This window comes from Castor canadensis, chromosome 6 (genome assembly GCF_047511655.1).
Source record: "Castor canadensis chromosome 6, mCasCan1.hap1v2, whole genome shotgun sequence".
NCBI classification, from domain to species: Eukaryota; Metazoa; Chordata; class Mammalia; order Rodentia; family Castoridae; genus Castor; species Castor canadensis.
The window spans coordinates 47,487,147-47,499,859 of NC_133391.1; the positions used below are offsets into that span (position 1 = coordinate 47,487,147).

At 43.6% G+C, this 12,713-nt stretch overlaps 1 long non-coding RNA gene across 1 annotated transcript; it reads left to right on the plus strand.

The window, feature by feature from the left end:
- The first annotated feature begins 547 nt into the window (after nucleotides 1–547).
- Nucleotides 548–4,867, plus strand: LOC141423875 (uncharacterized). Its single transcript, XR_012448643.1, has 3 exons — nucleotides 548–928; nucleotides 1,036–1,123; nucleotides 4,406–4,867. It is a non-coding gene; the product is annotated as an uncharacterized lncRNA (long non-coding RNA).
- The last annotated feature ends 7,846 nt before the right edge of the window (nucleotides 4,868–12,713 follow it).

The window sequence follows — 12,713 nt, forward strand, 5'->3', positions numbered from 1 at the left end:
AGAGTTCTCTGCCTAATACAAGTTGTAACCCAGACTGTCTGATTCTATATCCTACTCAACACTAAAGCTAGAAAGGAAATTCAAGGCCAGATTGTGAGAAGGTCACGATGTTTGAACTTCCACCTGGAGAACTTGTGGTTCTCGGTCTTCCCTCACTTTCCTACATGTGAGTGACTTAGTACTGAGGACTACACCTCAGTAGACTGTAGCAACGTGTGTGGTTAGCAATACAGCTCAGCCTTTCCTGGGATGGTGACATGCCTCTCAAGGAAGGTTGTCCCCTCCACCTTTGAGACCTGCTGTTGCAACAGGGGAGCTCAGGAGATTCTTAGAGAACACAGAAGATCAACAATGAGTATCTGCAAGACGACTTTGAGCGTGAGTTGTATAACAGATGAGATGCACAAGTTGGAGGCAGGGAACCCAGGAAACAGATGCTTGTAAAACAACTGAACTGAGTTGGCAAGGCAGAGCACAGTGGGGCCATGAGAGCTGTTGAGAAGGGGAAGGTGACTGGACTTGGTGACTAGAAGGAGTGGGGGTGATGGAGAAGGAGCACTTAGGCTCTGAAGATTCCATTATTGTCTTCCCTTCCCTTGTGGTTGTATCAGCCATGGCCACTAGAGGGCTTCCCACACTTACTTGGAGCCCAGGCTGCTGACTCCCAGGAAGGGCCAGCGGCTGTTTGAAACCCAAGTCAGGGTGGCCCCTGCACTGTTAGCTTTCTGGGAGTCTGGGTTTAGAACGGCTTGTCTTCATTGGGAAGAAAACTTGGAGGGTCTCCCACTGAATTGGCAAGGGCTGAAAACAGGGCCTAAGACACAGCAATGAATGAGATGAATGACAGAGTGCAGGCCAGGGTGCCAAAGTGGCCTGGGGAATAGGAAGGCAGAAGAGGAAACAGCTACCTACAAAGCATCCTTCACAGGTAATGCCTGAGGGGGACTGAGGTTCTGGAAATTCCTAACATCCTTGCTCTGCAGGTGGGCTGTTCAATCAGACTGGCTGTTAGTTATGTTTCTCTGCCTGTCCCAGGTTTACAATGGAAAGAGGACTTCCCATAGATGTCCTGGGACAGCTGACCATGGAGACCCTGCATGCCCGAATTGCAGGTGGAGTTTGTGTGAGTATGGGTGAGGATGTGTGTGTGTGCTAATGAGCGTACCATGTGCGTGTGTGTGTTTGTGCGTGTCTGCCTGCTCTGTGGGTGAATGTTAATGTTTGCTGCTTGGCTTCAGCCCAAGAGAGAAACAAATCATGCGGTGAAAGGAAGTGAGCCAGAGTCTGCTTCCACCACTAATTAGTCCCTATCAATTTTGACCAAGAGGACGTACAATAGACACAGATGAGCAGAGGATGAAAAGTTCAGGGACCTGGGCCTATGCCTGGCTGGAAAGTCACTCAGCAGTCCCCCTGGGCAGGAAAGGCCTCCTCAGAAGCCCAGTTGCCTTGATCAGGTGAGCTGTCATCCCTTAGGTAGAGATCTGTACATTCTCCTTGTCCTATCTTGGCCGGCTCCTCTTTTGGGCTGGCCTGGATCTTACTTAATCAACCTTTCACTTTTTGAAGGGTTAACAGTTACCTGCCTGTCCTTCCCCTGGGCAGGTTTTTTTGTTCTCTTTGTCTGGTTGGACCTTGTCCACATTTCTCAGAGATGTGGTCACAGCCCTTACTCAGCCCTAGCTCAGACGAACCTGTCTTGGACCTTTCTCAGCACTTAGTCATGTTGACTGCTGAAGCTTAGACCTGCTAGTACTACCTGTGAAGGGCTGGAAGCACAATGGTGAAGGCAAAACCATGGACCATTTGGTGGCTTGGTGAGAGGAGCTGCTGCTCCGTCTCCAGACCTGGGTATATATTTATGCAAGTGGCTGGGAAAGTGGTGGTAGAAAGTCACATTAGAGACCCATGAGGCAGGCCCTTCACCCATGGGCATGATCAAGGTTCCCATCTGTGGATTTTCTGAAGGCCCAACTCACTTCAAAGACACTGGGTCAATCAAGACTGTAAAATAGGTGCAGTGTGTACATGCACACGGTGTGTGTGGGTGTACTGGTGGGAGGGGGGAGGGTGAACTAAGGAGATTAAGGTGATAGTATGTGGTAGATGGACTTCATACACCTATATGACACAGAACTAAGAAACCTCTTGTAATTGCTTTAAGTGGGGTGGGGAGGGGGTTGAGGGGGAGAGACGATGGGGGGGCAATGTAAATAATCTACAATATAAGTCTAATCAGAATTGTCACTATGAATCCTCACCCCCCCATTAAAAAAAGAAATAAATTTAATTCATTTAAAAATAAAATAAATAACATAGCTTAAAAAAAAAAAGACACTGTGTCAGCTGGGAAATGAGTATCTGCTAGTTGTCGAGGTCTGTGCTCTACCTTCAGGGAACAGGCTCTCTCCTGGGCTGCCACAACTTCTGAACACATCCCAGAGAGTGCACACTCCTTGAGCACCACTGTGAGAACTCTTAAAAAATTAAGAAAAATCTCTCCACACAGAGCAGGTTCTCCTCAGACTTGGACTCTGGAGAGTGTGTGTATGCAGGAGGTACTTCATTTCATTCACATTCTAGAAAATCTAGAGAGTGGTTTCTTCTTAGAAATGGTTGCTCACAGCACTTCTAGTTGGTTGCTCCTATTTAAATATCTCCTGATTCTCCTTTGCCCTTCAGGGCACAAGTGTCCCAGTCCTGGTTTTCATTCTGTTTGTTTGTTTCTCGTATAGCCCAGGCTGCCCTCCAACTGTCAACCCTCCTGCCTCAGCCTCTTCAGTGCTGGGATTACAGGAGTGTACCAGTTCCTGATTTTCTTTCTAACGCTGATCTTTATCGCTTGGACAATTGAACAACAGCAGTAGTTCTCATACTGCAGTAAGAGAAAAGAAAGAAAAACCCTTGGAGGAGGAACTTCTTTTAAATGCAAATTTCTCTGGCCCCATCTGAGAAATCTGATCAGATTCTTGGAGTGGGATGCAGAAATCTGCATTTTACCCAGCCCTCACCTGTCCCTTCTCCGTGATCCTAAGTCAGTGGTCCACAGAGCAATAATGAAAGACCTGGTACTGAAGGGTGCTTGAATCCTTGTCTAGTCTGTTTCAGCTGCTGTAACAGCATTTATAGATGGGAGGCTTATAAAAACCCGAAGCTGGAAGTCTAAGGTGTGACGTGAGCTGACGTGGTGTGCCTCTCCACTCTGTCTTCGTATGTGGAAGATGAATGAACTCCATTGGGCCTAAGGTCACTGATTCCACTTGTGAGGGTTCCACCCTCATGATCTAGTCACCTCCCAAAGCCTTCACCTGATTTCAACACATACATTTTGAGGGAACCCAAACATTCACAGCAGCCTTTTTATTTTTAATTAAATTTGAGCTGTAAGAGTTCTTTATGTATTCTGGACCCAAGGCCTTTGTCAGATGTGATTTGTAAATATTTTCTTCTACTTTGTAATATTTTCATCCTTTTTACAGGGTCTTTCACAAAGGAAATATTTTTTAATTTTAATGAAGTCAGCATATAAATTTTCCCTTTTATGGGCTGTGTTTTTGGTCTTAAATATAAGAACTCTGCCTACTCCTGGGTCTCAAAGATTTTTCTTCTATGTCCTTTTCTAGAAGTTTTCTAGCTTTATTTTACATGCCAGTCCATGATCCATTAGAGTTAGTTTTGGTATAGGTCCAATTGCTCCAGTTCTGTTTATGGGAAAGTTATTTCTCCTCCAACGGGTTGCTTTTATTCTTTAGTCATAAGTTAACTGGACTTATTTGAATCTATATCTAACTTGTTTTTGGATCTGCTATCTGGATTCTCTATTCTGTTCCACTCATCTGTCTGCCTGCTTCTTCCACCAGTACACACAGTCTTTGTAAAACATTTTTTTGTGATACTTGGGTTTGAACTCAGGACCTCACACTTGCTAGGCAGGTGCTCTACCACTTGAACCACTCCACCAGCCCTGTTTTGTGTTGGGTATTTTTTGAGCTAGGGTCTTGCAAACTATTTGCCCAGGCTGGCTTTGAACCTCAATTCTTCTGATCTCTGCCTCCTGCATAGTGAGGATTATAGGCGTGAGCCATGGGAGCCTGACTTTTTTTGTGTGTGCAGATTTGCACTTTTTTATTTTTTTGGTGGGACTGGGATTTGAACTCAGGCCTTCATGCTTGCAAAGCAGGTGCTCTACTGCTTGAGCTATACCTTTAGTCCTATACACAGTCTTGATACTGCAGTTGTGTGTATATAGTAACGTTGGGAAGAATTGTAAGAGGTGCTTAAACTGCTTTTGCTGAAAAGCACCAACTCCTTACTTTGGCCCACAAAATAACTAAAAGCAGGAGAAAAGCTTGGCATCTCTTTCTCCATTTTGTATCTGTCCTTGCTCTAAGTATTCTCTTTGCAGACCCTTTGCAATCACCTTGAATTCCAGGAAAGACAGAACTGATAACATGTTTATGACTGGAGACGGAAACTACCCCTGAAGAACAGCAGGGCCCAGCCAGACAGACCACCCCTCCAAATGAGGACAATTACCTATAATGATGATGCTGTACTCTGGAGCAGGATTAATCATCTCATGGAAACCAGATTGCTCCCCTCAAGTGATGACAGTGATAACAAATTGTCTGGAATCCTTTTTGGAACCCTTGGATTGAGATAATGGTCAACCAGAACACACTTGTTACTGGGACTGTTTAACTATGCATACCTTTGTCTGCAGCCCCTAATTGGTCTATTTAAAGCTAAAACTCATGTCTATACCCACAAGCTGGCTAACTGTCTCAAGCTGTGTAGTAAATTTCCTTTGTCTGTCTTCACTATGCTTCTTGATTTGGTGTATAAGGGCAAGGGGCTAGACATGGCATGTGGAATTCCAGGAGTTTGGGCATTGGGTCCAAAACTCTGGTTTCAGAATGATTATTCCAATTGCATTTTTGTTTTCCATAATAATTTGGCTATTCGGTTTGTCATTTCCTTTCCATATAAAATTTAGAATAAGTTTGTCTATGTCTATACAGAAACATGTTGAGATTTCAATAGGAATTGCATCAATTTGGGTCAATTTTAAGAAAGAACTATTTGTTTCTTTGCAATAGAGTGTTTGGGGAGAAAGTTTTTTTTTTTTCATTTTTCTTTTATTATTCATATGTGCATAAAAGGCTTGGTTCATTTCTCCCCCCTGCCCCCACCCCCTTCCTTACCACCCACTCCGCCCCCTCCCTCTCCCCCCCCCCAATACCCAGCAGAAACTATTTTGCCCTTATTTCTAATTTTGTTGTAGAGAGAGTATAAGCCATAATAGGAAGGAACAAGGGTTTTTGCTGGTTGAGATAAGGATAGCTATACAGGGCATTGACTCACATTGATTTCCTGTGCGTGGGTGTTACCTTCTAGGTTAATTCTTTCTGATCTAACCTTTTCTCTAGTACCTGTTCCCCTTTTCCTATTGGCCTCAGTTGCTTTAAGGTATCTGCTTTAGTTTCTCTGCGTTAAGGGCAAGAAAGGCTAGCTAGTTTTTTAGGTGTCTTACCTATCCTCACCCCTTACTTGTGTGCTCTGCTTTTATCATGTGCTCATAGTCCAATCCCCTTGTTGTGTTTGCCCTTGATCTAATGTCTGCATATGAGGGAGAACATACGATTTTTGGTCTTTTGGGGCCAGGCTAACCTCACTCAGAATGATGTTCTCCAATTCCATCCATTTACCGGCGAATGATAACATTTCGTTCTTCTTCATGGCTGCATAGAATTTCATTGTGTATAGATACCACATTTTCTTAATCCATTTGTCAGTGGTGGGGCATCTTGGCTGTTTCCATAACTTGGCTATTGTGAATAGTGCCACAATAAACATGGGTGTGCAGGTGCCTCTGGAGTAACCTGTGTTACAGTCTTTTGGGTATATCCCCAAGAGTGGTATTACTGGATCAAATGGTAGATCCATGTCTAGCTTTTTAAGTAGCCTCCAAAGTTTTTTCCAGAGTGGTTGTACTAGTCTACATGGGGAGAAAGTTTTAACCAAATCAACTCTAAAGTCTGACCCGGGGATATATATTTGCTTCAAGCCAATACAAGTTATTTTCTGGTTGCAGGGAAGAAACTCTACTTGGAAAGGTGTTGCATGATTTGCCAATAAACCTTGTTCTATGTAGAATCCTAGAATCTGAGCAGACTTCACTCTTTAAAGTGCTTCCAGTCTGCAAAAAACTGAAAGTAGATCCATGTTTATCACCCTATACCAATATTAACTCAAAATGGATCAAGGATCTTAATATCAGACCCCAAACTCTAAAGTTGGTACAGGAAAGAGTAGGAAATACTCTGGAGTTAGTAGGTATAGGCAAGGACTTTCTCAATGGAACCCCAGCATCTCAGCAACTAAGAGATAGCATAGATAAATGGGACTTCATAAAACTAAAAAGCTTCTGCTCAGCAAAAGAAATGGTCTCTAAACTGAAGAGAACACCCACAGAGTGGGAGAAAACATTTACCAGCTATACATCAGACAAAGGACTGATAACCAGAATATATAGGGAACTCAAAAAAACTAAATTCTCCCAAAATTAATGAACCAATAAGAAATGGGCAAATGAACTAAACAGAACTTTCTCAAAAAAAGAAATTCAAATGGCCAAAAAACACATGAAAAAATGCTCACCATCTCTAGCCATAAAAGAAATGCAAATTAAAACCACACTAAGATTCCACCTCACCCCTGTTAGAATAGCCATCATTAGCAACACCACTAACAACAGGTGTTGGCGAGGATTCGGGGGAAAAAGGAGCCCTCTTACACTGTTGGTGGGAATGCAAACTAGTACAACCACTCTGGAAAAAAAATTGGAGGCTTCTTAAAAATCTAAGCATAGATCTACCATATGATCCAGCAATACCACTCTTGGGGATATACTTAAAAGAATGTGCACAGGTTACTCCAGAGGCACCTGCACACCCATGTTTATTGTGGCAGTATTCACAATAACCAAGTTATGGAAACAGCCAAGATGCCCCACCACTGACGAATGGATTAAGAAAATGTGGTATTTATATACAATGGAATTTTATGCAGCCATGAGGAAGAATGAAATCTTATCATTCGCAAGTAAATGGATGGAATTGGAGAACATAATTCTGAGTGAGGTTAGCCTGGCCCAAAAGACCAAAACTCATATGTTCTCCCTTATATGCGGACATTAGATCAAGGGCAAACACAACAAGGGGATTGGACTTTGATCACATGATAAAGCTAGAACACACAAGGGAGTGGTGAGAATCTAGCTGTGTCAGTTAATAGTTAAGTGTGTGCAGTGGTTTTTGAACTTGTCCTCCAAAAAGCTTAATCTCAGATGCAACTGTGTTGGGAAGTAGGGCCTAAGGAGAGGTCCTTAGGCCCCACCTAAGACACCTAAAAAACTAGCTAGCATTTGTTGCCCTCAATGCAGAGAAACTAAAGCAGATACTTTAAAGCGACAGAGGTCAATAGAAGAAGGGGACCAGGAACTAGAGAAAAGGTTGATCAAGAAGAATTGACTTAGAAGGTAACACACATGCACAGGAAATCAATGTGAGTCAACTCCCTGTATAGCTATCCTTATCTCAACCAGCAAAAACCCTTGTTCCTTCCTATTATGGCTTATACTCTGTCTACAACAAAATTAGAGAAAAGGGCAAAATAGTTTCTGCCTGGTAGTGAGGTGGGTGGGGGGGAGAGGGAGAGGGTGGGGGAAGCAGGAGAAATGACCCAAACATTGTATGCACATATGAATAAAATAAAAAAAAATAAAAAAATCAATTCAAAAAAAAAAAGGAAAAAAACAAAGTCCTTCCTTTGGGACTTGCTCTAGCTTCCTGGGATTCATGTGCTGCCTTTTTGTTTTCCTTGTGGTCCTGGGAATTGAACCCAGAGCCTTGTGCTTGCTAGGCTAGTATTCTACCACTTGAGCTATGCCCCCAGCCTTTTTTTTTTTTGTAGATAAGGTTTTGCACTGACTTTTTCCGAAGCTGGCCTCAAATCATAATCTTCTTGTCTCTGCCTCCCGAGTAGCTGGTATTATAGGCATATTACACCACACCTGGCTCGTATGCTATCTTTAGAAAAACAAAATAGAAAGTCTTAAGAGAAATAAGTCATCCTTCTTGAGTCTGCGAGATCCAAATATTCACTTCAGTAAAATTGATCCTCGCCTCTACTTTGCCAGAGAAAGAAGCTAGGTTGGACTTGAGGAATGTTGAAAACTTGCCTCTCATCATCAGGAATAGTTCTGAGGGCAGGGAAGAAGTAGAAGTATTGCAATAAAAGAGAGTTTTTTCAACAGCCTTCAAACTTCTCTGATTTCCAGCCCCCCTCATGCTCTCCTCATAGAGAACTGGGAGCCAGCCAGAAGATCCTCCTTTCTCTGCCTCCTTTTCTTCAGTGCCACCACTTCCTTCTTGTCATACCCTTTAGTTCTCCAATTTGACTTATTTTTAGTCAGTGACCCAAATATTTGGCATGTTAACCTTTTTAACACCAGATAAAGTAGACCTAGCTCCTCCTCTGTTCTCACCCAAAAGTTGGCCTCAGGCAAGTGTTAAAAAATGTTTTGAATTCTTCATCAGCCAATTTCAGTCCTTTGTGCCCATTCACTTTTAAACTTTCATTGATTTTTGTGATGGGTGTCACATCCAGAGAGGCACAAACATTGATAAGGAAGCATTTGATACCTGGGACTAATTTGCCTGAACTTGATCCCCAGCCTGTTGAAATCTTGACAACTGGTGACAATTTTGTGCATCCTTTCAGGGTTTTTTTAAACTCTGAATTTGATAGAGGCAATCAAAAGGTTTGTTGTAAATGACACCACATGTGGACTGAGAAATGTATCTACTTAGTAAACTGTTAGCTGTGTCAGTTAATAGTTAAGTGTGTGCAGTGGTTTTTGAACTTGTCCTCCAAAAAGCTTAATCTCAGATGCAACTGTGTTGGGAAGTAGGGCCTAAGGAGAGGTCCTTAGGCCCCACCCCCAATGCCATTTTATCAGGGAGTGGGTTCCTTATAAGAGGAATCAGTCCCTGTTCCCCACCTCTCCCTCTGCTTTCCACCATGGTCAGATGCAACAGGAAGGCTCTCGACACATGCCAGCTCTGTGATGTTGGGCTTCTGGGCCAGAAGAACCTTGAACCAATAAATTTCTGTTTGTTATAAATTACTTGTTGTGTGGGATTCTGTTACCGCAGCACAAAGGGACTAAGACAGAATGATATTACACAATAAGTTTCAAGTAGCATTTGGTGTACTTTACCAGTGTCTCCATATTAGGAAAATAGCGAAATCCTTACTCATATCTGACTCAGGAAATGACTTCATCCCAGCTCAAAGAAGGTTCTGCCCCAACCCCGCACCATTATTTTTATTCTCTATTGTTTACCCATCCTCTCAGATGGAATGGTGCCATCTAAATGCGAAGTGTATCTGGATATGGTTTGTTGTCCCCCAGTCCTCCCCCCATCAACAGCTCCCACTTGGTGAGAGGCCTGTCCAGAGCTCTAGGGCTGGAAAACAAAGACCACAAGGATGGCGTGTTTCAGAGCTAACCTAGTAGCTGGTGGGCCTGTGCCATATTCTCTTTTTCAACCATGACAGCCCACAGCTGCCTAACTTGGAGGTCACAGAAACCTATATGGCAGGGCTCAGGGGCTATGGAACCTGAAATACACATGGGATTAATGCATCCATTGTCCATTCTTTGCTAAATTCACTCCCCAAACCAAAAAATCCTCCTTCTTCCCTATTCCTGTCTCAACCAGGCACCTCTTCCTAGGTTGGCCAAATGCTCTCTTCCTTGCTGGAGGAGGAGGGGAAAGCAACTGTCTGCACAGAGAACTCCTGGGTTTCCCAGTTACATTGCTCTGTCTTTCCTTATCCCAAGCTTTGTCTACTAATTGCAGAAGTACTCAGTCCTTGGAAACCATGAGGTTTTCGTCTTAAGTGCTTGTTCCCTGCAGAAACTACCCCCTCTGCAGCTTGGGGAGGGCATCCCCTGCTGAGATCTGCATGGACTCTGCTCCCATGGGCTGTGGGAATGAGCATGGTATTCAAATCCCTGGCTTTTTGAGAGGAAGCGTGAAACTTCCAGATTGAATACAACCTAAAAACACCATTGGACAGTAATCGTTGATATTTCCTGTGTTGCAATAACAAACACCCCCTTCTAAGCACTTCTGTTTTTGGCTATTGTACCTCTTCAGGCTTCTGGGGTGGAGAAGGGAATTGAGGGGGTTGTCACAGGAGGATGGGGTGAGGAGCTTCCTGTTCACACAGTCTCCATCTACAGAGCACTTCCTATAAATCCCTTCCTGCTTCTGTGTTCTTGGCGGGACGGAACTGCCCCTGTTGCCCTTTGCAGACCTGTCTGTACTCAGTGTCTGCTGTGCCTTCTCTGAACCTTGAAGCCTGTTGAGGCTTCTTGCCCTGTATTTACAGCTGTCTAATTAGCTGGTAATTTGCCTTCAATCAGTGCCAGATTGTGTTCCTCAGCTTCACATCTCCTCATTCATGCAGTGAGCCAATGATTGCCTTTCCTCTGTACCATTCATTTTAAATATTAGCTGCCATGTCGTGCTGATTAATATTTCCTAAAATAGGAAGGTGTAAGTTGACAGTTCAAGGGAATATTTGTTGGGCTAGGGGTGTGTCTCAGTGGTAGAGTATTTGCCTAGCATGTGTGAGGTTCAATCCTTAGCACCTGCAAGAGAGAGAGCGAGAGAGAGAGAGAGAGAGAGAGAGAGAGAGATGAATTTGTCCAGAGTTGTCTAGTGAATCTCATATCATGAGGTAAGTACAAATGACTGGGACTTGGACTCTGGGTGTAGTTCAGGGATGGAGCACTCGCCTGGCATGTGTGAGGCCCTGGGTGTATGCCCTAGCATTACAATAAACAAAAAACAAAAAACCTGAAACAAACAAATAATAACACAAATATATGGGGCTGGGGAAGAGTCTTTCATGCCAGTCTTATGCCTATCGTGTCTTAAGCTCTTCAGTTGATGGTGCCAAATCTAGATTTCTAGAGGCTTCTTCTTAATGTCCTCTCAGCCAAGAATTAATGTCCTCTCAGGCTCTGTGGCAGGACTGCTCCATGGCCAGGGTATGGAAGGGTGGCAAGCTTGTGCTAGGGCCTGGCCCTGAGTCCTTAGCCACACCTGGTTGAAGAGGTCACTGATGTGGGAGCTCAGAAAGTGACACCGCCAAGGGAAGGCTTCAGAAAGAGCAGTAGAAACATTTCTCCATGGCCTTCTCTGAGCCTCCTATCTCTTGCTTCTCTTTCTCACCCAAGGAAGGCCAGAGAAACTAGAATTTCTCTCCCTCAATGCAGATCATAAGGAAACAGAACCCTTTTCCACAGTCAACCATAAAGCCTAAAAATATTGCTCGAATCCCATTTTTGTCTTTCTGCCTTGGACTTGGCCATAAAGAAATTCTCTGGCCTACTTTGTCTGATAGTCAGTAGAAATCATAAGATCTTAAGATCCCCATTGGCCCTTGGAATGCTACACATGACAGGCCAAGAAGATTCTGGGCAAACAAGCCTTGCTGGGCTCCCCCCTCCATCTATAGCTATTAGATGATTTCTTTTTTGTCCAGTCACATTTCTGCTTAGCTGTGTGTGCTTCTTCCTAGATGTAAAAATGGAGAGTTCATCCTGGGTCTTTGAGTCTTCAATCCGAAAGCTCATATGTCATATAAAACTATGATCAAATTAATTTGCTATGCTTTTCTCTTGTTAACCTGGGGATCCAGCAGATGAGAGGAGCATCAAAGACTAGATGAGGGTGGTGGGCTAAAAGCCTGTTGATGCTCATCTGCCCAGATGGTCCTCTTATGCACAACTTAATACATTTCTCTGAATAAGAACCATGTTCTTAAATATGACTGTTAGTGTAACCTCATTCTTGAAGGACTTTACTTTCTCCTAAGAGACTTTCCTAGTGGGGCATGATTGGGGCTGGAGAACTGTTGGTTTTGCTCATCCCTCTTGCTCCTACCAGAAGTCTGCTTGCCCTATTTGGCTTTTGAGCTTGAACATCTCTCCCTTCTCGGCCTCCACAACCCTCCCGCCCCCATTTTCCTTCCTTTGGCTCATTTCCAATGGCATTCTGGAATTCTACAAAGGATGGGCTTAGTGTAGCCATCTGTTTGAAGAAGGTGGGTGGAGTGATGCTAGAGGACCTGTTTCAAAACTGCCTGGCAGAGCAAGCAATTTTTTCTCTTTTCTTTCAGTAATGGGATTTGAACTCAGAGCCTCAAGACAGGTGCTTTACCACTTGAGCCACACCCCCTAGCCTATAATCTCCTTTTCTTTGTGAGAAAAGATGGGATAAAAGTCTTGCTTCCAAGGCCAGTTTCCTGAGTTTAAGTCCAGCTGCTGTAGTCTCTTCACATATGAACTTAGGATAATAACATCAGGATTCTGATGATTAGATGAATTAGTGACTGTTCTAAGTACTTACAACTGTTCTTGGTACATGGCAGACATTGGATAACGGTTAGTTTTTAATATTAGGTTACTGGGAATGGGGACAGCCATGGCTCCTCAAAATTACCCTTAATATACCCTGCTAAGCTTTCTTTATTTTGAGGGAGTCTCAGTTTAAATAGAAGCCTTTCTGGAAAGGTTTCCCTGCTGTTCTTCTTCTCTTACCCCCCGGCAAACTCTGAGTCCAGTGCTCTGT